The sequence below is a fragment of the Typopeltis vanoorti genome, chromosome 4, assembly GCF_054136105.1.
Source record: "Typopeltis vanoorti isolate ZY-2024b chromosome 4, IOZ_Tvanoo_1.0, whole genome shotgun sequence".
Classification (NCBI taxonomy): Eukaryota; Metazoa; Arthropoda; class Arachnida; order Uropygi; family Thelyphonidae; genus Typopeltis; species Typopeltis vanoorti.
The window spans coordinates 150,771,526-150,792,478 of record NC_143552.1 but is presented as its reverse complement, the minus strand read 5'-3'; the positions used below and the strand labels follow the sequence as shown (position 1 = coordinate 150,792,478).

The window sequence follows — 20,953 nt, the reverse complement described above, 5'->3', positions numbered from 1 at the left end:
TCCTGTGTATGACTCCGTGCAACTGTGCGATATATGTGTTAAATAAGCTGAACACTGCATTTTCTCTTATATTTTATTTATTCACAGTCGATATTTTTCTCTGTTATTTTATTAATGCAAATTTGAAATAATTAATTAAATATTTGTTGCCCATATTGGGGATATATAATGAACATAGGGATAAAAGGTTTTTAGGTCTAAAAGTTTATCACTCTATCCAATCTCGCTGTTTGGTGGGAGTGGCGCTAAAGTAGCAGTTGACAGTCTGGGGAAAAATGGGCGGAGCATCGTTACTTGAATAGTTAATCCATTTTTGTATTTTATTGAATGTAAATGGTTGATCGTTGTTTACACTACATGTGTGTATTAAGGAATATATCATTCATGATCAGCTGTTTCTTTTTAAAAAGGATTGATTTGTATCTGCGTATAATACGAGAAATTAAGTGGAAATTCGTGGTTTAATATTGTAAAACGATTTATTAACCAAGGAAAGCTTTTGTTATAGTGGTTAAAAATGGTAATCACGTCATGTTATTCATGTCATTGTATTCCGTACTATAGAAAGAGTTTCGACTCTCGTACAGTGTTTGTTTTTGGCCAGTATCTCTCCACAGAAAAGGATTTCAGTTGGTGTAATGGTTAGATTTTTGTCTTACTGTGTTTCTTTTCTTTTTTTGAATCGCAGTTTAATTTACTTGATCGTTATCCCCTTAATTTAATTACTTGATCGTTGTCTTATATGTGGGTTTAAAAGATCGGTTCCGCGAGTTGAAATATACTATAGTACTGTTATTGAACTGCAAGTGTATATAATTTTGTCGTGTGGTTAACCTTCCCCCCCCCCTTTTAACTTTCTTAATATGACTGTTAAATTTGTAAGTTGTTTAAAGAACTGATAAATGAATGTCCTTATTTTCTTCGCATTACATGCATGAATTCTGTGTGCGTGCGATTTTTTTATATAAGTAATGGATTATATTTGAGTTTTATTTATTCTCCACCTAAAGTAAGCTTATTATCTGTATTAAAAATGTATCACAATTTAAAAAATTTGGAGACTCCAAATATTTAATTAAAACGTAGCGCTTAACTATTAATATCTATTTTTTCCCCGTTATTTATCTTGAATGATTACAGTTTCCAGCTCCGAATTCTTGCCCCTTCCGTCCAGAACTTTTTCAAACAACGAGAATAAGATGACAAAACATCCTTAATTGACATAATACACATGCCTCTTAGTTGTTTGAGCCATAATTCAAAACATTCGTTGTCTTATCACTTGGAACAGTTTCATTATTGAGATATTGATATTATCCATCGAAAACAGTATAATTTGAAAATGTTAATTTTTTTTATTTATTTATGACTTCCATATTAATGGTGTCTCTGTAGTGCAGGTAGGAGAACTATCAGACACTGCACCCTTCCAGTGGAATAGACCGAGTTCGACTATCGTTATGATGAGTAGTCTTTATGTATTCAGTTGAAGATGAATTTGACTATCTCACAAGCAGGATTTTTCATCCTGTACACAGATGAACTGACCAGAGAACACAGGTAGTTTGAAAATAAAATTAGAAGATAGATGGTATAGTGTAATCTTCAGCAGATTGTGGTGTGAAGTGTATTTCTGTGATAAGTCCTTGAACTTCATTCATATTAGTCCTATATAAATGGTTGTTGAACTTGTATATCAGTACTGTGTTGATTAAAGACATGGACAGAAGAATAGACCATTCTTTTTAGAGTTGCAAGGTTGTTTGCTTTGTGGAAAACTGAAATAAGGCCCTTCTAAGGAATGGAGGTAGAAGAAATGAAAGAAAGAAGGGAATGAGGAACTAGTTGAGTAAGTAAATTTGTATTCGGAATATCTATGGTTGGTAGCAATTATGCACGGTGCAACTAAGTAGCAAGATTGGTATATTATGCTTGTTAATTGAATGCGGTGTGAAAGCCATCAGTTCCTGGGAGGAAAAAATTCTTTCACATCTGTATAAGACTGGCTAGCCCACCTTCATATGAAAAACCCTTATAAAGATTCCTTGTTTATTCAAATCTAGGTTGATTTCCACCAAAAGGACAAATATTGCCACTTGTGCTTGAGGTTTGAAATGTATATGATGTTGGTATTACTACTCATGTTTTTATACACTTAGAAGAAAGTGCAGAGATTAAATGCCAGTTTGGAGAAAAAGTAATGCATTTAAGAGATATGTCACCATTTAGCTGAAGTGTGAAAATTGTAGCATTTTTCTCATTAATATGATTAATGTATCCTTTTTAGCTTAATATTAAGTGTCATCTCTCTGCAGTAGCTCAATCTTATATTGTCATATTAAATGTTTATTGATTCCGTAGCTCATTTGAATCAATATCAAGACACTATCCTTCAGTTGGAAAAGACCCGAGTTCAATTCTCTTTATCACAAGAGGAATTTTTACATGGGCTTTTTCAGTTGAAGGGGAGTTATCCGATCTTATATGGAAGTAGCAGGATTCCCAGCTCCCCTTACAGAAATTCATTTTCAATCCTGCATACAGGCAAATTGACCAGAACACGTGCAGTTAACAGACAAAAATGCTATTATTGATCATTGTGTGCAGATGGTGGTGTAATTTGAAGATTGAGGATTAAAGAGGGTTTATTGTGTAGCATAGCGTGCCTTCACTCTGTATTATGTTATTGTTTTTAGGATACCAAATGAACCATTGGAAAGGCATATGGCTATCTTGGAATGGCTGACAGTTATTAGATTACTTTTTTATTGTGAAGTAGATTTTAGGATATTGACTGCTTAAATGCACTAAAAATGTATCTGCAGTGTGGACTGGGGAAAATAGGAATTACATCATCTTCATAGTGTAGTCAGACCACTGGTTTGTGTATAGCTGTGTTGATTGTTTGGGTTTCTAAATGTTCTACATAGAAATTGGGTGGGGAAGGAAACAGTGGAGACCATTGCTATCCCATCTAGTTGTGTATGTTTTCTCTTCCATATGAAACAATCAGCATGTACTGTAAATTTGAATAATTCAAATATCTCTTGGGAGACATATGAAATGGGACGTTATCTAAAGACTTTGCTTAGTAGTATATTGATAAATAGTGAAGTGATATAATAACTAATTGTCCTTAAGGCAAACAGAATTTTTTATGATGTGGGTGTGTGTGTGTGTGGGGGGTTACCTGTGGAGAAAGTGACTGTCATCTTTTTGACAAGTTTGTATCTGAGACTTTGATCATTGTGTGTAGATGGTGGTGTAATGTGAAGACTGAGGATTAAAGAGGGTGGATTGTGTAGCATAGCATGTCTTCGCTCTGTATTATGTTATTGTTTTTAGGATACCATATTGTTGGACTAGATGATGGTGCAGCTTGTAAAATGTTACACATAATGAACCACACAAATCACCAAAGCCTTCTAGAATAATAACTGTAAATTCTACATTAATTCCAATTTCAGTGGGGTTTTGATAACCTGGTTAATTTTAATACTGCTAAAACTCAATCCTGTTTTATTTCTTGAAAAAAAAAAAAGTTTGCTTTTAGTCATCTCACAAATTTCAAGACAAGATGAGAATTTTTTAGCATTCTTTTGGCATAAACATATTCCAAATCTATCTCCCTCATTATCTAAAAATTAGGTTTCCTCTTTTTCTCATGGTAGAGCACCTAAGTGTGCAACAAAAACTACTGAAAGAAATTAGGTTGATCGATGATCCATCTCTCACCAATTCACTCTACTCTTCCACATAGGCATTAAATTTCTGCTATGTTCATTTTCTACAAATATTTCCATTGATGCTGTTTTCGTTAGAATTGGCATTGAGATTCTCCCACTTTTCCTTCTATAGCTATTAAAAGATATGTAGCAGCTATTCAGAACCCATTCACAGTTCAGCTCCACACATTGTTATTATTGTACGGGCACCTCCATGGAGTTAGAAGACTCATTGTGGGAGACTCAAACTATCCACACGATCTATCATATCTCTCCTTGAACCCACTTACAGACAAAGCACTAACAACTGACTCTGACAACCCATTCCACTCATTCATAACTCCCCAAGCAAAAAACCTAGTTCTCACATCTTCATTCAACTTCCAGGGATGATGTCTTGTTCTGGCCACTTTAGCCAAGTGCTAAAACATTTTCCCTGCATCAGTCCTATAAAATCCTTTAAGCAACTTAAGTGTTTCTATCATATCCTCTCTTTTTATCTCCTATCAACTAATTTCTACAATCTACACACTCAATCTATCCTCATAGGGAACATTCCACAGACCACCTATCTTGGTCATTCACCCCTGAATCTTCTCCACTACTTCCTCATTCCCAAGAAACCCAGGAGACCAGATATGAGCACAGTAATCAAGTTATGGATGTATCAAAGCCTTATGAAGAAGAATAACAACTTCCTTATCTCTACTTGTTAGTGTGTTCATACTTAGCAACCTTAGTAATATGTACTTTAAATTTTAACTCTGTATACCCTCACCACCACTAAATCTAGCTTCATCTGTTTCTTGGAGTATAGTTCCATCAATGTGGTATACATCTTGTAATCTATTTATCCCAAATGCATAACTTTACATTTCTCAACTTGAAACTGGTACATGTTATCTTTTGTCCATAGTGACAACTTATTTAAATCATTCTGCAAGCTTTCCACATTGCTTTGATTAACTAGGTAGGATAATTTCACATCAGCAAAAACTGAATATTTTCTTTCAGGTTACTTCCTATATCATTTATGTACAAATTACCAAACAAATGTTTTTTCCTTTTCATTTATTCCTTTTGCTGTTTATTTCTAGAACAGTTTTCCCACTTAGCATCTCCTAGAGTTCAATGTACAAGTCTTCGAATTCAATGTTAGTTTCTTTCTGCTAACCTTACAACCGATTTGTGGTACTAATGTGCTATGGTTGTATCCATTCCATAATTGAACAATCTCAAACAGTGGGATTATGCTTTAAAAAAAAAAAAAAAACTTAAATCGTAAATGGAGAAATTCTCACATTCCTTTTATAAATGTCTTCCTATGATATCTCTACTCCAGTTATTTAGAATTTTTTAATCTTTTGCTTTAATTGATTTTAAACTTTTGATTATGAAGAATGACTTGGGAAGGATAACTTTAGTGGGTGCTGATGGTATTGAGGTGACAAAATCAGATGTAATAGTCGAGTTACTGAGTGATCACTTTTCAAAAGTCTATCACCCAAGTGAGTATATCTCTATACCTGTAGCAATAACTAATGTGAGAATTGAAGCTAAAGAATCAGAGGTATTTAATATATTGCAAAATTTAAATGCAAACACTGCTGTAGGCTTAGATGGAATATCAGCTGGGTGTTGCGTGAATGTGCAAAGGAATTCTCTTACTTTGATATTTAATTTAAGTTTGAACTCTGGTATGGTCCCTAGGGAGTGGAAGTTACACAAAGTGGTTCCTTTGCATAAGGGTGGCTCTAAAACTGCAGTAGTTAATTACAGACCAATCACCGTCTCAGGAGTAGTGGTAAAAGTATTGGAAAAGTTGGTTAAAGACAAAATTCAAGAATGGGTGGATCAGGATATGATACTCTATAGAGGCCAACATGGTTTTGTTAAAGGTAGATCCTGCCTTAGCAATCTATTAACTTTTCATAATTGAATGACATCTGAGTTGGACAAAGGAACTGGCTTCACAGTGGTACTTCTAGATTTTGCTAAGGCTTTTGACAGGATACCCCATAGAACACTGTTATGCAAATTGGAGCAGATGGGAATGGATACTAAATTGGTAATATGGATAGGAGAATGGCTCAGGGAGAGATACCATAAGGTGGTGTGTGGAGAAGCCGAGTCCAGAATGAGGCAGGTAGGTGATCAGTGGTGTGCCTCAGGGCTCTGTGCTTGGGCCATTGTTGTTTAATTTGTATATAAATGATATAGGAAATGGCTTAAACAGAGATATTCAGTTGTTTGCTGATGATGCAAAGTTGGGTAGCGCAATAAAAAATCAAGTTGATGTTGAAAGTTTGCAGGATGATTTAAATAAGCTGGTAAAATGGGCAAAAGATAATGTATGTCAGTTCAATGTGGAAAAGTGTAAAGTCATGCATTTTGGGATTAAAAGATTACCAGCTGTGTACTACATTGAGGGAAAGGTACTCCAAGAGATTGATGAGGCTAGGGACTTAGGGGTGTTGGTAGATAGGGAGATGAAGTTCAGAGGACACATTGCTAAGATGTCCAAGATTGCACATAGGATTACTTGGTTGTTGAGGAACACACTGACATCCAGAGATAAAGAGGTTATTATTCCCCTTTATAAAGCGTTGATACTTCCACATTTGGATTACTGTGCTCAGGTCTGGTCACCTGGATTCCTTGGAGATGAGGAGGCTGTGAAGAGGCTTCAGAGAAGAGTGACCAAGTTGGTGAGTGATGTAAAAAATGCTCCCTACATTGATAGATTGAGAGCTTGTGGATTGCAGAGATTGGTTGGTAGGCGAAGAAGAGGGATATGATAGAAACATTTAAATTACTGAAAAGTTTTTATAGGATTGATGCAGGGGAAATGTTTCAGCTGTGTGATAGTGATGGAAGAACAAGAGGTCATCCCTGGAAATTAAAGAAGAGTGTGGTTAACAAAGGTGTCAGAACAATGTTTTTTGCCTGGAGGATGGTGAATGAGGGCAATTCATTGCCTGACTTAGTTGTGAGCTCTTCATCTGTAAATGAATTCAAGAAGACTTATTTTTCACGGTATTAACAACACCACAAACACTTTTATCAACAAAGATATTTTATTAACGCTAATATTTCGCTGATTTTCAACTCAGCATCATCAGAGCACAACGCACATGTAAACGCGATAGTGAGTGAGTGAAACAATATAATTGCAAAAGACAAAAGATCTAAAGTCCTATTTTTGGCGCCCTCTAATGGGAAAAAAAAAAAAAAAAGGCAGCAGTTATCCAGGAGTTTTTCTTAGGATCACCGTCTCCCAAATTTTTGGCAAATTAATGCAACCATATTTTAAGGTTGGGAGAATTCTTCAAAGCCATTGCTGACTCAAAAAATAATCTTTCAGATCTATAACGACTCCTAAATAGCACATTCGTTTTCCTCCATCTAATCCTGTGTGAAGGAGTGTCCAAAGCATGGTCTGCCAGTCCCGACTTGCCATAGTAATAGTAGCGAATGTATCTTTCATGTTCTTCCAGGCAGATGTTCACTGATCTTCCTGTTTGCCCATAATAGGCCAAGTCACAGTCACATGGAACTTCATACACTCCTGGGTGTGCTAAAGGGTGAAGTTTATCCTTTGGCGAGCGGATCAGAGTTGCCAGCTTATAGAGTGTCTATAAGTGGTACAGACCAATGTACCACTTATAGACACTCTTGATTTAATCAAGTCTAAATTTCCCCCAGATATATTTTTGAATTATTTCAATTTACCATGAATGCAGGTTACTTTACATGGGGGGGGGGAAATTCTACAAACAGATTAATGGTACCGCTATCGGTTCCCCCCCTCTCTCCCCCGTTAGCAAATTTTTACATGGAACACTTTGAAAACAAAGTACTTACCACAGCTACATACAAGCCACAAGTGTGGTTGCGCTATGTAGATGATGTGTTTGCCATCTGGCCCCATGGACAAGACACTTTGGATGCTTTTGTCACCTACCTAAACAGCCAACACCCCAAAATTCACTTCACAGTAGAAAAAGAATCAAATAACTGTTTACCATTTCTTGACACATTAGTCACCTGCCTTTCAGATGGATCACTATCTTTTTCTATTTACAGGAAGCCTACACACACAGGAAGATACCTACATAAACAATCACATCATCATCCAGTCCAACAGTACGGCATTTTAAAAACACTTACACACAGAGCCAGAGCCATTTGTTCTAACGATACAGCTCTGACCACTAAACTCCAGTACCTGCGCCATACGTTCTTAGCCAACGGCTACAATCCCTACAAAATAGATAAAATACTACATAAGCCCATTACTCTGCCCTCCCCTAATACACAAGAATACAACATGACCATTTCTATTCCCTATATCAGAGGTACATCGGAAAAGATAGCCAAAGTATTGTTGAAACATGGCCTTCGCACCATCTTCAAACCTCATGTCAAGCTGGCAACTCTGATCCGCTCGCCAAAGGATGAACTTCACCCTTTAGCACACCCAGGAGTGTATGAAGTTCCATGTGACTGTGACTTGGCCTATTATGGGCAAACAGGAAGATCAGTGAACATCCGCCTTTAAGAACATGAAAGATACATTCGCTACTATTACTATGGCAAGTCGGGACTGGCAGACCACGCTTTGGACACTCCTTCACACAGGATTAGATGGAGGAAAAATGAATGTGCTATTTAGGAGTCGTTATAGATCTGAAAGATTATTTTTTGAGTCAGCAATGGCTTTGAAGAATTCTCCCAACCTTAACAAATATGGTTGCATTAATTTGCCAAAAATTTGGGAGACGGTGATCCTAAGAAAAACTTTTATGAATAATACAACTAATTACGAAATGATCACCGATCCAAAAGTAGGGAAATTTATATTTATACTGCACCACCCTATTCTTAGATTAGTCTATATAAATAGTAGGATCAGTTCTAAATTAAGTTAGCAGTCATCTCATTGGGCCGATTCATCTATTATTAATTTTACTTGGGGTTCCTGCAAGATTCGAATGTTTATGAACGGTGCAATAATAAGGAATTCAGGCAAACACAATATTTAGATCAACAAAATAAAACATTTAATATATGATATGGTTAACAAAATACAAGAACTCTATTTTGAAATGGAACTATACAATTAACTTAACACGTCTTCTTAGGTCACTGATGCTAATTCAATGTTCTAACTTTCATATACTATTCACAGTCTCAAAAACACAAATCTTCTTATCTCAAGTTAATATAACAATTTCACATTTTATTCAGTCTTCACAAATCTATCAGCTCAATGTTTATATTCACAGCAGGCAATAAACTACGTAAGCATTATTCCAAGCAAATATATTCCCGGACCTTGAGCATCGGAGATATATTACAGTTAATGCTAGAATAGAGAAACTTATACAACTACTCTTACCAGACAAATTCTTCAATACATCAAATTATTGAGAGAGCACTTATGAATTAACTTAATTAACATTAGCGGAACACACATAACAAATATTCTCCATAGTTTAAACTGTATTACTGTAAGTCGCACTTCACTATTTCAAACAACAGTAATTAGGTACTAATATCTTTTCCTGTTCACTTTTCTCCAAGTAATCAACATAACCTTTTCCTAGGGCAACATAGAATTTAATCGTAATTCAGATTAACTGGAACTAATCAGAATTTTCGCATTGACTGTCCAGTTTCCTTTTATCTGATTACGGCATCAACCTTTCTTCATAACAACAGCAGATTTCGCTTATAACATTAAACTTTATGTTTCACTACTTATAGGTTCACTTCCGAACACTATTTTCATAAATTCCTGCCCTAAGGATTTTAAAATCTTGGTTCCGCAAAACTCTCTCCTCACTCGCTTAATAATAATTCTTCTCCCTTGCTTGTCTTATCTATGACCTTCCTTCTCTTTCTGCTTTCTCTCTCTATCTAATCTATGAGCTTCACTCCCCTCTTACATTCGAATGCCACGCTCTACTCCACTCGTGGTCGTTTACGCGTGCGTCTCCATGACAACAGACTAAGCGTAAACATTTCGCCAATGTAATGTATGCTATATTACTGCTACATGAGCGATTACATAACATTAAATATTTCACAAATAAGAACAATATAATATTTAAGCTATTTCTTCAACTTTTTGATTACGTATACAGTTAAATATAAAATAACACTTTACGTTACACCATATATATTTAGTTATACAAGATCTATACATTTTATTATTATATAAGTTAATAATAGGTCAGGTTTTAAATATTTAATTAGTAATTCTTAATTAAAGAATAATAAACAATTTTATATAAACCATGATTAATATTTAATAAGCAATGTTAAATGTGAATGAAAAATAATAAATTACATAACATAATAAATTACATAAATTTGGGAGACGGTGATCCTAAGAAAAACTCCTGGATAACTGCTGCCTTTTTTTTTTTTTTTTTTCCCATTAGAGGGCGCCAAAAATAGGACTTTAGATCTTTTGTCTTTTGCAATTATATTGTTTCACTCACTCACTATCGCGTTTACATGTGTGTTGTGCTCTGATGATGCTGAGTTGAAAATCAGCGAAATATTAGCGTTAATAAAACATCCTTGTTGATAAAAGTGTTTGTGGTGTTGTTAATACCGTGAAAAATAAGTCATGAATAACCATCAACGCCTAAGCTTATCTGTTAGATGAATTCAAGAAGAGATGACAGATATTGTTTTGCTAGTTTGGGTCTCCTGCGATGAGTCTACTGACTCCATGGAGATACCCGTAATAATAATAATTATATGATCAAAAATATCAAATAGCATTGGGTTGTTGATATAGGAAAGTTTTCACCCAACTCTTGCAATAAAGTTGGAAGCACAGAATTCTCTGGAATGTCATTATAGATTATGGTGTTAAGATTCTTTGTCACTGGACTAGGGGGCACAGCCTGAACTGTGAAGCCTCCTCCACTACAATTGGCACAACACCTTCAGGCAGGTAGCATTCTCTTGTCATCTGTTAAACCAGACTCGTCTGTTGGATTACCACATAGTATCGCATGATTCATCACTCCAGAGCATGTTTGCACTTCTCCAGAGTCCAATAGCAGTGAGCTTGGCACCACCACATATTTGCTGCTGGTGTTGCTTGCAGAGGCTTTTTTTTTTTTTTTTTTCTTTTTTGGAACTTGGTAGCTTTTGTGCTACACACGCACACTTGGCAGTCGGGTTCTGATTTTATGTGGCCTGCCATGTTTTGATTGGGTATTGGGTTATTGTTGTTCCTAGGTGTTTCCACATCATATTAACGTCAATTAGTTGATAAGGGCAGCTGCAGCAGGTTAGAAATTTCTCGAACTGATTTGTTGCAAAGGTGATATCCTCTGATAATCATCATCGTCAGCTTCCTGATGTGTACCCTCTAGGTGAACAGGATATGATAGTACTATATGAAAAACTTACATCATTACTAACCTTCCTGTCTACAGTTTTCCTCCAAATCAATCTGTTAGCTATAAAGATTAAACATTATCAGATCTTGTATTTCTATTTTCTAAGGCACTTTTTACTATCAATCCACCTATCTTCTTCTTTAATATTCTGCAATTGAGTAGGTTCTTCTCTTAGTAGCAAAAACTTTCCTTCCACTCTCCTGTTCTGAGCCTTCTCTTTCAAGGTTATGTACCTATCTCCATTCAGAATGTCATCTAACATTGTTTTCCTTACTCTTCCTCTGGGTCTTTTTCTGTCTATTTTTCTTTCGATGGCATCTCCGATGATTCCATTCCCTCTCAGAATATGTCTGATCCAGTTTCCCTTTCTTCTTTTTATCCTCCTTAACAGGCTTCTTTCTTCTTCTACTCTTTTTAAGACTTCTTCATTAGTTATTTTATCTGTCCATTTGATTTTTTCCATCCTTCTCCAAATTCACATCTGAAAGCTTTCCAAAATCTTACTTTCTTCAATGTCAAAGTTTCAGCTGCATAGAGGGCAACACTCCACACATAACATTTTATTAGTCTTTTCTTTAGGTTTCTATCCATTTTACTTCTGAATAAATTCCATTTTCTCTTAAAGGCATCTCTTCCCATCACTATTCTTGCTTTCATGTCATTTACATCTTCCATCACTGCTAATCACACTTCCTAGATATTTAAATGATAATTTATTCTGATATCTATATTTGCCTCTTTCCTTGCTATTTTCATTACCTTTGTTTTTCTTATGTTAATTTTCATTCCATACAGGATTCCAGTAATCTGTTCAACAGATGTTGTAGTCCTGTTTCAGTATTTGGTGATAATGCCTTGTCATTTGCGTATCTTATTGCAAATATCTGTCTTCCTCCAATCTTTATTCCATCTTCCGAATTCTCCAGTGCTTCTTTTAACATTGCTTCGGAATACATATTAAACAAAATTAGTGACAGAGAACAGCCTTGTCTTACTTCTCGTCCAATGTAGCGCCTCCGCAGCGCAATTGGAAGAACGACGGTACATTGCGCCCTTCGATTGGAATAGGCCTAAGTTCGATTCTCGTCGCGACGGGAGGAATCTTTATCTGGTCGATTTCAATTCGAAGGTGAGTTAGCCGATCTCATACGGAGGTAGCAGGGTTTTTTCTCCCGGAAACTCGGGTTTTTCATCCCGCATACATACAAATCGGCCCTTCAGAACACACGCAATTTACAGACAAAAATTACTAGTTGTGGTGGTGTTGGAGGTGGGCGGTAGATGGCGTTGATGGAGATGATTCGTAGTAGCGGTTAGGTGTAGAGACAGTTGTAGATGTCCTCCCGCGATGAGTCTTCGGACTCCTTGGAGGTATCAGGAATAATAATAATAATAATAATAATAATAATGATACCTGGTTCTGTTGTACCATATGTCTCTCTCACCATGGCAGTTTGTCCCATATATAGTAAAATATATGGGACAAATGCCATGGTGAGAGACAGTTTGTCCCATATATAGTAAAATAATTAACCTTCTGTATATGGGATAAACTGTCTCTCATCATGGCAGTTTGTCCTATATATAGTAAAATAATTAGCCTTCTGTCTTTCCAATCTATATCAGTCTTTTCCATTACTTCCACCATCTTATCCCATTTTACAAAGTCAAAATCTTTTTTCAAAATCTATATAACAGATATTAACTTCTTTATTCACTTCCAGACTTCTTTCACTTAATATTCTTAACAGTCCAATCACAACTCTTGTTCCCCTACCCTTCCTGAAACCAAACTGATCTTCTCCAAGAAATTCTTCCACCTTAGATGCAATTCTTCGTGTTAAGATTTTCATAAGTATTTTTGATGTATGGGAAATGAGGCTTATTGTTCTAAAATCCTTGTAGTTCATTGCATTACTTTTCTTTGGTATAGGCATAAATATTAAAGTCATAAAATCTTTTGGTAATTCTCCTTTATTATAAATTAAATTTATTAATTTTGGTTATTTCTTCAGTTTTTTTCTTCTGAAGTTGTTTCAGGAATTCTGCAGGTATTTAATCTATTCTGCCTTTCCACATTTTAGTTCTTTAATGGCAATTTCTACTTCTGTTTTCAAAATCTCTGGTCCTCCTAGATCATCTTCATTTACCTTCTTTATATCTTCTAATGGCAACTCATTTGGTCTATTTTCCTTGTTATATAGATCTTCACTGTATTCCTTCCATCTCACTAGCATTTTATCTTCTTTATTTATGATTTCTCCATTCTTATTTTCTATGCCTCTACCTTGAATTCCATTTCTCTTGTGATTTATGGTTCTTGCTTTTTCATACAAAAGATCATACTTCCCACTCTCTCGTAATTTTTCATTTTTTCACAGTTTTTTTCAGCCAATGTTTTCTGTTTTCTGCTTCCCTTCTCAGTTTGTCATTCAGGGTTCTATATTGTATTTTCCCTTCTTGGGTGTCTTTATTTTTCCATTTTCTTCTTTCTCCCATTAGAGAAATCATCTCATTAGTTATCCAAGGTTTTATTTAATTCTTTTAGCTCTTACATATTCAATTTCTTCTTATGCAGTCTTTATTTTCTGTTTAACTTGTTCCCATTTCTTTTCTAGATCTTCAGTTTTGACAAAACTTCTTTCCTCTAATTCTTTCTTCAATCTATTTCCAAATTCCTTGATATTTTTTAATTTCTCTAAATTCCATTTTTTCCTTTTCATAGCTTCTTTTATTTTCTTTAGTTTCACATTTATTTCTGTGAATAGTAGGTTGCGGTCAGAGTAAATATCAGCTCCAGGATACATGCATGCATTTTTTACGCTATTCTTGTATCTTTGCTTTACTATAATGTAATCAATTTGATACCTTTCCATATCTCCTGGTTTTTTCCATGTATAAAGTCTTCTCTTAGATTTTTTTAAACCAAATATTCATAATTATTAGCTTATTTTCTGATTGGTCTTCCTCTGGGTCTTTTTCCTGCCAAAAGTAAAACAAACATTCTCTGCCAGGAACGTTTGTTTTACTAATCTTTCCTCTTCCATTTTGTTTAAGTGATCATACCACCTGAGATTAGCTCTGCTAAAACATTCCTGGATGCTAACAATGTCAAGTTCTTTCCTAATATCCTCATTTATAATATGATATTGCTATTCATGCCGTTGGTTCATGCCTCCCTCTCCCAGGACTCATATCTGTGGTCTTTAGTCTTTGGTCAAGTGTATTATTTCTAAACCAGCTCTCAGATCCATAAGTTAAAATTGGGTTGAACACTGTCTTGTATACAGCTAATTTAGTGTTCCGACTAATTTCTCTCTTATTCCATGTAAATTAATTCAGTTGACATCCTACCATACCACCTTTATTGATTCTATTGTCTATTTCAATATTTAATTTACCATTTCCACTAAAAATCGTGCCCAAGTGGGTGAAATGTTTTACTTCTATAGGTTCTCCACTCTCTTCTGCCTATTTTCATTGTCTTTGTCTTGTTATTGCCGACCTTCATACCAAACCTATTACAACAGTTATTCAATTTCGTCAAGGAATCTTGCAAACTTGTAGCGGATTTATTCAGAAGTATAACACATTCCACGAAAAGCTGAGATTAACATCTTCAATTTTGATATCAGGTTTAATACCACTTTCCTTTATAATGTTGATCCATATAGATAATGAATAGCAGAGGGGCTAATGTACATCCTTGTCTGACACCAGATTTAACATTAACCCATCTTCCTATACTTCAATTCTAACTGCTGACTTACAACTCAAATAAAGACTTAAGTATTGCTTGATATAATGTCCCATTGACACCATACAACAGTAGCGTTTTGAATAGCTTTTCTCTTAGCACCTTGTCATATGCCTTTTCCACATCTACTAAACTTAAATACAGAACTTTGTTATATTCCCATGATTATATTCATGGGAAAATTAATGAGAATATGTTATATTCCCATGATTTCTCAGCTATTTGTTGTAAAGTAAAAATCCTGACAGCCTCTATTTGGCCTGAATCCACCTTGTTCTTCACCAAGCTTTTCTTCCACAATCCTTCTGAACTGTTTCTCAAGTATAGTTGCATAAATGTTATCAGGAACATTCAGTAGGGATATACCTCTGTAATTCTCACATTCAGTTTTATTTCCTTTTTTATATATGGGTACTATGAGAGCTATCTGGAATTCGTCCCTCTATCCAGGCCTCCTGATCTATGCAGTGCAGCCACTGCGAAATTTTTATACCCCCATACTTGAGCATTTTTGGTCAAATATCATCTACTCCTACTGCCTTTCCACATTTCAGGCTTTTGATGTTTTTTTCTATTTGAAGGATGTATTTCTGATTACATGTCTATTGAGTGTTTTTTACCACTGTGCTGTTACTGATTGTTTCACTTAGTAGTTTTTCAAAATAATTACTCCATACATCAAGGATATCTTTTTCTCCACTTTTCTTGTCACCTTTATCATCCCTAATTCCTTTTACAGCACTCTTTACTACATTTCTGAGCTTTTTCAACAGCCTCCAGAATATTTTACCATCTTCTTGATATTTATTTTCTATGTTAGTACCAAAGTCTTCCCATGACTTTTGTTTAGCTAGTTTTACACAGTGTTTAGTTTTCTTCCATTTGTCTCCGTATTCTCTAAGAGCACAAGCTGACTTATTTGCCAGGGACTTTTGACATGCTTTCTTCTTTTCCTTCACTGCCTCTTTAACTTCCTGTGTCCACCATGGAGTTCTGATTTTTCTATCCTTGCAGATATCCTCACCACATGACTGTCTGGCTGAAGCAATGTTTTCTTCAGGATTTGTCACCGAATCTCCACAGTTTGGTTTCTGTTCTCAAACTCATTCTTTCTTGCATAATATTTGTATTTTAGTCTACAGTTCACATCTGAGAGCTGCTTATCTTTTATTCTCTTTAAAACTTTCTTATATGTTCTTTATTTCAATATGAAATTCAATTTTATCCTGCTGAAGACTAATTGGTGATCACTTCCAATTTCAAATCCTCTGTACACTTTAGTGTCCTGCACCAGTGAGAAAATATCGCTATCAACAATAACATAGTTAATGAGACTTTTTTTATTCCTTGCCTCTTCTCTCCATGTAAATTTGTGCACATTTTTATGTTGGAACATGGTGTTAGTAATAACCAATCCATGTCCTGAGCAGAAATCCAACAGGTATTGCCATTTTTATTAGTTTTGCTCTTTTCTCCACATTTTCCCAAAATATTTTTGTATGTCTGACAGTCATTTCCTACTGTGCTATTTTGATCACCAACAAAGACCAACTTTTTCAATTTCATGTGGCAGTTTTGCAGACAGGCTTCTCTTCAGTGACTGAGAATTCCAGAAAATGACTACCTTTAACAGTCATGTGACTACGACATCTGTTGACCTTAGTCATGTGACACACCACACCAAGCAGGTGACCAAGCACCATGCACATAAGAAAACAGAAAATTTCAAGGTGGGGGAGACTAAAAATAACAAACAAAAAAAAACAAAACATTGCAGAATAAATTACATAAAACACAATTAAAATGAATACAATATTAAGGAAAACAACTAACTAAATTACAGTATAAGTTATATAATACAAAGCAAACCATCTACATAAACAACCAAATTGCTTGCTGTAAATTCCGTGAAGTTTTACACATAACAATTATAACACAGTTACAAGTAAAACATAGGTATAACACAATTACTACAAATAGCTCAACAAAACAAGAAAACAAACATACAAATTGTTTTTGTTCTCAAGTGATGTTCACAGTGACCATAAAGAGAGACAACTTGCTCTGCAACATAATGTTAGATAATCAAGGGGGCATTCCAGTGAGTTCTCGTATAATTGTTGCGTGAGAATAGAGGCAAAAGATCTAAAAAAAAATCGCTGCATTATAGCAGTCTGTTCTGTGTGCTAAGCAACAAACAGAGACATTTTCTTATCCCTGACTTTTGCCATTCCCCAACCCAGATGAATATTGTCACCATTCAGAGAATTCATGAAGGAAATATAAAGGGGGGGGGGGGAAACACATGTGCCAGCACATACAAATGATGTTGCAATTCCCCCCCCCCCCATACACCAACTATTTTTGAAATGGAGTAAACTTGCAGCATTATAGTGTGAAAGATATCAGTATCAACAGTTACATAGTAGACTATTTTTGTGTTTTCTGCATGTAAATTTCTTCACATCCTTATGTTAGAATACTCACTGCATGTAAACACCATCCTGAACAGAAATCAAGTAGGGACTTACCATTCTTTTTCTTTGTCCTTTTCTCCAAATTTTCTGTATATCTGGTATTCATTTTCAGCTTTCCTTTTTGTTAGATGCCTTGTTTGATATCTTAAATTTCTCCACTTCTTTCTTAGTAAAGCCTTCAATTGGATTATAGGCATAAGTATTGATTTCCACATTCTGAAATTTTACAATATCACTACTTGAAATTGCATTCCAATCTAAAATTTATGTTTAATGTTGAATTCTTAGCTATCTCTTCTTTTCCCTGATCACTGTTGCCTGAATATAGCATCTTTTATTTAGCAGAGTTTCACCTATTTGTATCAGTTGACATGGTGCATTTGTAGTTATTCTTTTCCATTGATGCTTGTTATATTGATGGTGCCCATCTTCAATTCTGCCAATGTTGTTTGAGTTTGTTCATGTAGCTGACTTTCATTATTTGCCATGATTCTGTGATGAAAACACGGGTGCTCTTGTTTAACCTGTAATGTCCTAGCTGTCATCAAATTTTATCTGCACCATCATTTTGTTTGTGGTTTAAGCCAATGCAGAATACAGTTTTGTTGACTACGTCGCAAATTGTTAGTCGATAATTTTTTCAGTATCCAAGTGGATACTTATTAACAGAGTGCACCGCATGAAAGTGAGGATTGGGTATTAATTCAGAAACCTTAGTCGGTTCTCTGCATTCTTCTATAAAGGCTTGTATGTGGAGGTCTTTGTGGAACAATTTTACTCTTTTGTAAGGCCCATGTGGAACTGTAATCTCAAGGGCACCATTAACTCTAACATTCAATTGAAACGTGCAATAGTATTGTAAAACTCGATGTAGCTTAAAAATATCAAAGTGCTTTACATCGATTTTTACCGAGGTCAAGTCTCATGAGAACTGTTACAAAAATAACCTTGTTTGTCTCTATGTAATTTTTGCTAAATATATTTTATTAATGTAAATAACCCTGTGGGAATTGATTGTTTACTGTTTTAACTAAAGTTTCTAGAATGTCAAAAACAAAGGCAATGCTTTGCCATCGGAACTTTCTATAATGTATAATAGCTATGTGTAAGAGCATAAGAAAGTTGTTTACAATTAAGTGTGTGAGAAAGTTGTTTGTAAACTCTGCACATGAACACCTTCAAAGCTAGTATCAAAGAGGTTGGCTAGTTTCAGAGACGTTTCTGCTGCCTGACAAGATGAGGAAAAAAGAGCTCACGGAGGAGAAAAAAGAACGGGCCGGCCTTAACAAATTGATCAAGGAGAGCTGCCAATTTCTTCAGGGTTTTCAACCTTTGGTGCAAGGACCTGAGAAGGCGAAAATAAAAGAGGACCGAGCCGAACATCGGTAGGCAGTCTCCAGCAGAGAACTAGGGCAGTTGAGAGGAGGCGAGGTCCAGTTACTGACAGAAGGAGAGGCAAGGTCCAGTTGCTGACAGAGGAGAGATGAAGTGCTGTTACCGCAGAGAATCAGGAGCATACTGACCCAGACAAACAGATTTACAGCAAATTCACGCCAGAGGGGAAAAATTGGGAAGTCAACCAAAGCCAAAAGCCGTAGAATGATCTTCAAGCCTGTATGCTGAAACTTCTTATCTGAGCTTTTGAGTACCAGGAAATTGCAGTCCAAGAACTGCTAATACACCGATGAAACTCCCCCTAAAGCAAGGCCTGAGATGAAAGAAAATCACAGAGACTTGGATGCAGGACCCATTGAAGGTGTCATAACAAAAAGCCTCCGTGTGTCCAACCTTTAATGTACATTCTTTTTGTAATCTAGGAGATATATCATAGATGGACTGATAAGAAATAGTAATAAGAATTATTATTATTATGGGCAATTCCAAGGAGTCCTTAGACTCACCGAGGGATGTCCTAAACAATTACTCAACATCCACACAGTATTTTTAATACTTTCCCTTAAACTCATTCACAGTCATGGCACCCACAACAGACTCTGGCAACTTATTCCACTCATTCACCACTCTCCAAGTAAAAAACCTAGTTCTAACACCCTTGCTAACCACACTCTTGCCCAGTTTTCATGGATAGCCTCTAGTCCTCGCAACATCGGTCCTGTTCTGAAAAATATCCTCTGAATTAATCTATAGAAGCCCTTCAGTAATTTGAATGTCTCAATCATATCACCCCTTTTCTGCCTATCAACCAATTTCTGCAACCCACAAATCTTCAACCTGTTCTCATAAAGTTCAGTCCATCACCTGCTATCATCTTGGTTACTCACCTCTGGATCCTCTCCACCTCCTCCCCATCAAGAAGAAACCCTGGCACCCAGATCTAGACACAGTAGTCAAGATGAGGTCTTATCAAGGCTCGATACAGTGGAACAATAACTTGCTTGTCTCTGCTTTTCAAAGTATTCTTCAGTAACCAAGTGATTTGATGAGCTGATTTAGCCACTTTTGCAATGTGCCTCCTAAACTTCAACTCCCTATCCACCAACACTCCCAAATTCCTGGTCTCGTCCAATCTCCTGGAGTATATTTTCACCAATGTGGTATACTGCTGCTAATCTTTTCACCCCAAAATGTATAACCTTACACTTTGCCACATTAAATTGACATTCGTTCTCCTTAGCCCTGTCCTGCAATCTATCCAAATCATCCTGCAAAATTTTGACATCATGTGCATTCACTATTGTTCTACCCAACTTTGCATCATCAGCAAACAAATGAACAGTTCCTCTCAGATCCTTTCCTATATTGTTAATGAACAAATTAAATAGTAGTGGTCCAAGAACAGAACCATGTGGTGCACCACTAGTCACAGGTTGTCTTTTGGACTCTACCTCTGAATAAACAACTCTCTGATATCTCTCCATCAACCACCCTCCTATGCATCTCACTAACCCTATATCCATCCCCATATGCTGCAGTTTACTGATTAGAATTCCATGTGGTATCCTGTGAAAGGCCTTAGCAAGGCCCAGCAGTATCACTGTATACCCTTTATCCAGTTCAGCCGTCACTCTGTTATAAAATGTAAGCAAGTTAGTGAGGCATGATCTACCCTTCACAAAACCATGCTGTCCCCCATACAATATCCCATTTTCATCTTTCCAATCCTGTATTCTTTTCTTGACTACTTTCTCCAAAACCTTGACAACGACTCCTGATATGCTGATCAGTTGGTAATTTGCAACATCAGTCTTGGAACCTCCTTTATGCAGTGGAAATATTTTCCCTCTTTCCACCCCTCGGGACTAACCCAGACCCGAGACTCAAATTAAACAAAATGGTCAAGTTCACTGACAATTATTTAGCCGGTTCATGGAAGACCCGGGTAGTATACCATCCAATCCCACAGATTGTATTCACATTAAAGTTTTGTTATATACTATTCACATCCATTTCATTTACCTCAATTCCCGTATAAGCTATTGGTTCCTTCATTCCTGCAATATCACCACCTGGATGATATACACTTGCAAAGTGCTCGCTCAGTAATTCCACATCAACTGATTCAGTTACCTCCCTACCATTGGCATTCCTTAAAATCATTCTGCTGTA

General features: G+C 35.9%; 1 protein-coding gene across 2 annotated transcripts in view; it reads left to right on the top strand.

Moving 5' to 3' along the window:
• The first annotated feature begins 287 nt into the window (after window positions 1-287).
• mib2 (E3 ubiquitin-protein ligase mind bomb 2) overlaps window positions 288-20,953 on the top strand; it is a 360,322-nt gene continuing 339,656 nt past the window's right edge. For both annotated transcript variants that reach the window (XM_090392033.1, XM_090392032.1), the window contains exon 1: window positions 288-641. The gene's annotated coding sequence lies outside the window, so the exon portion shown is untranslated. The remainder of the gene's footprint in view (window positions 642-20,953) is intronic.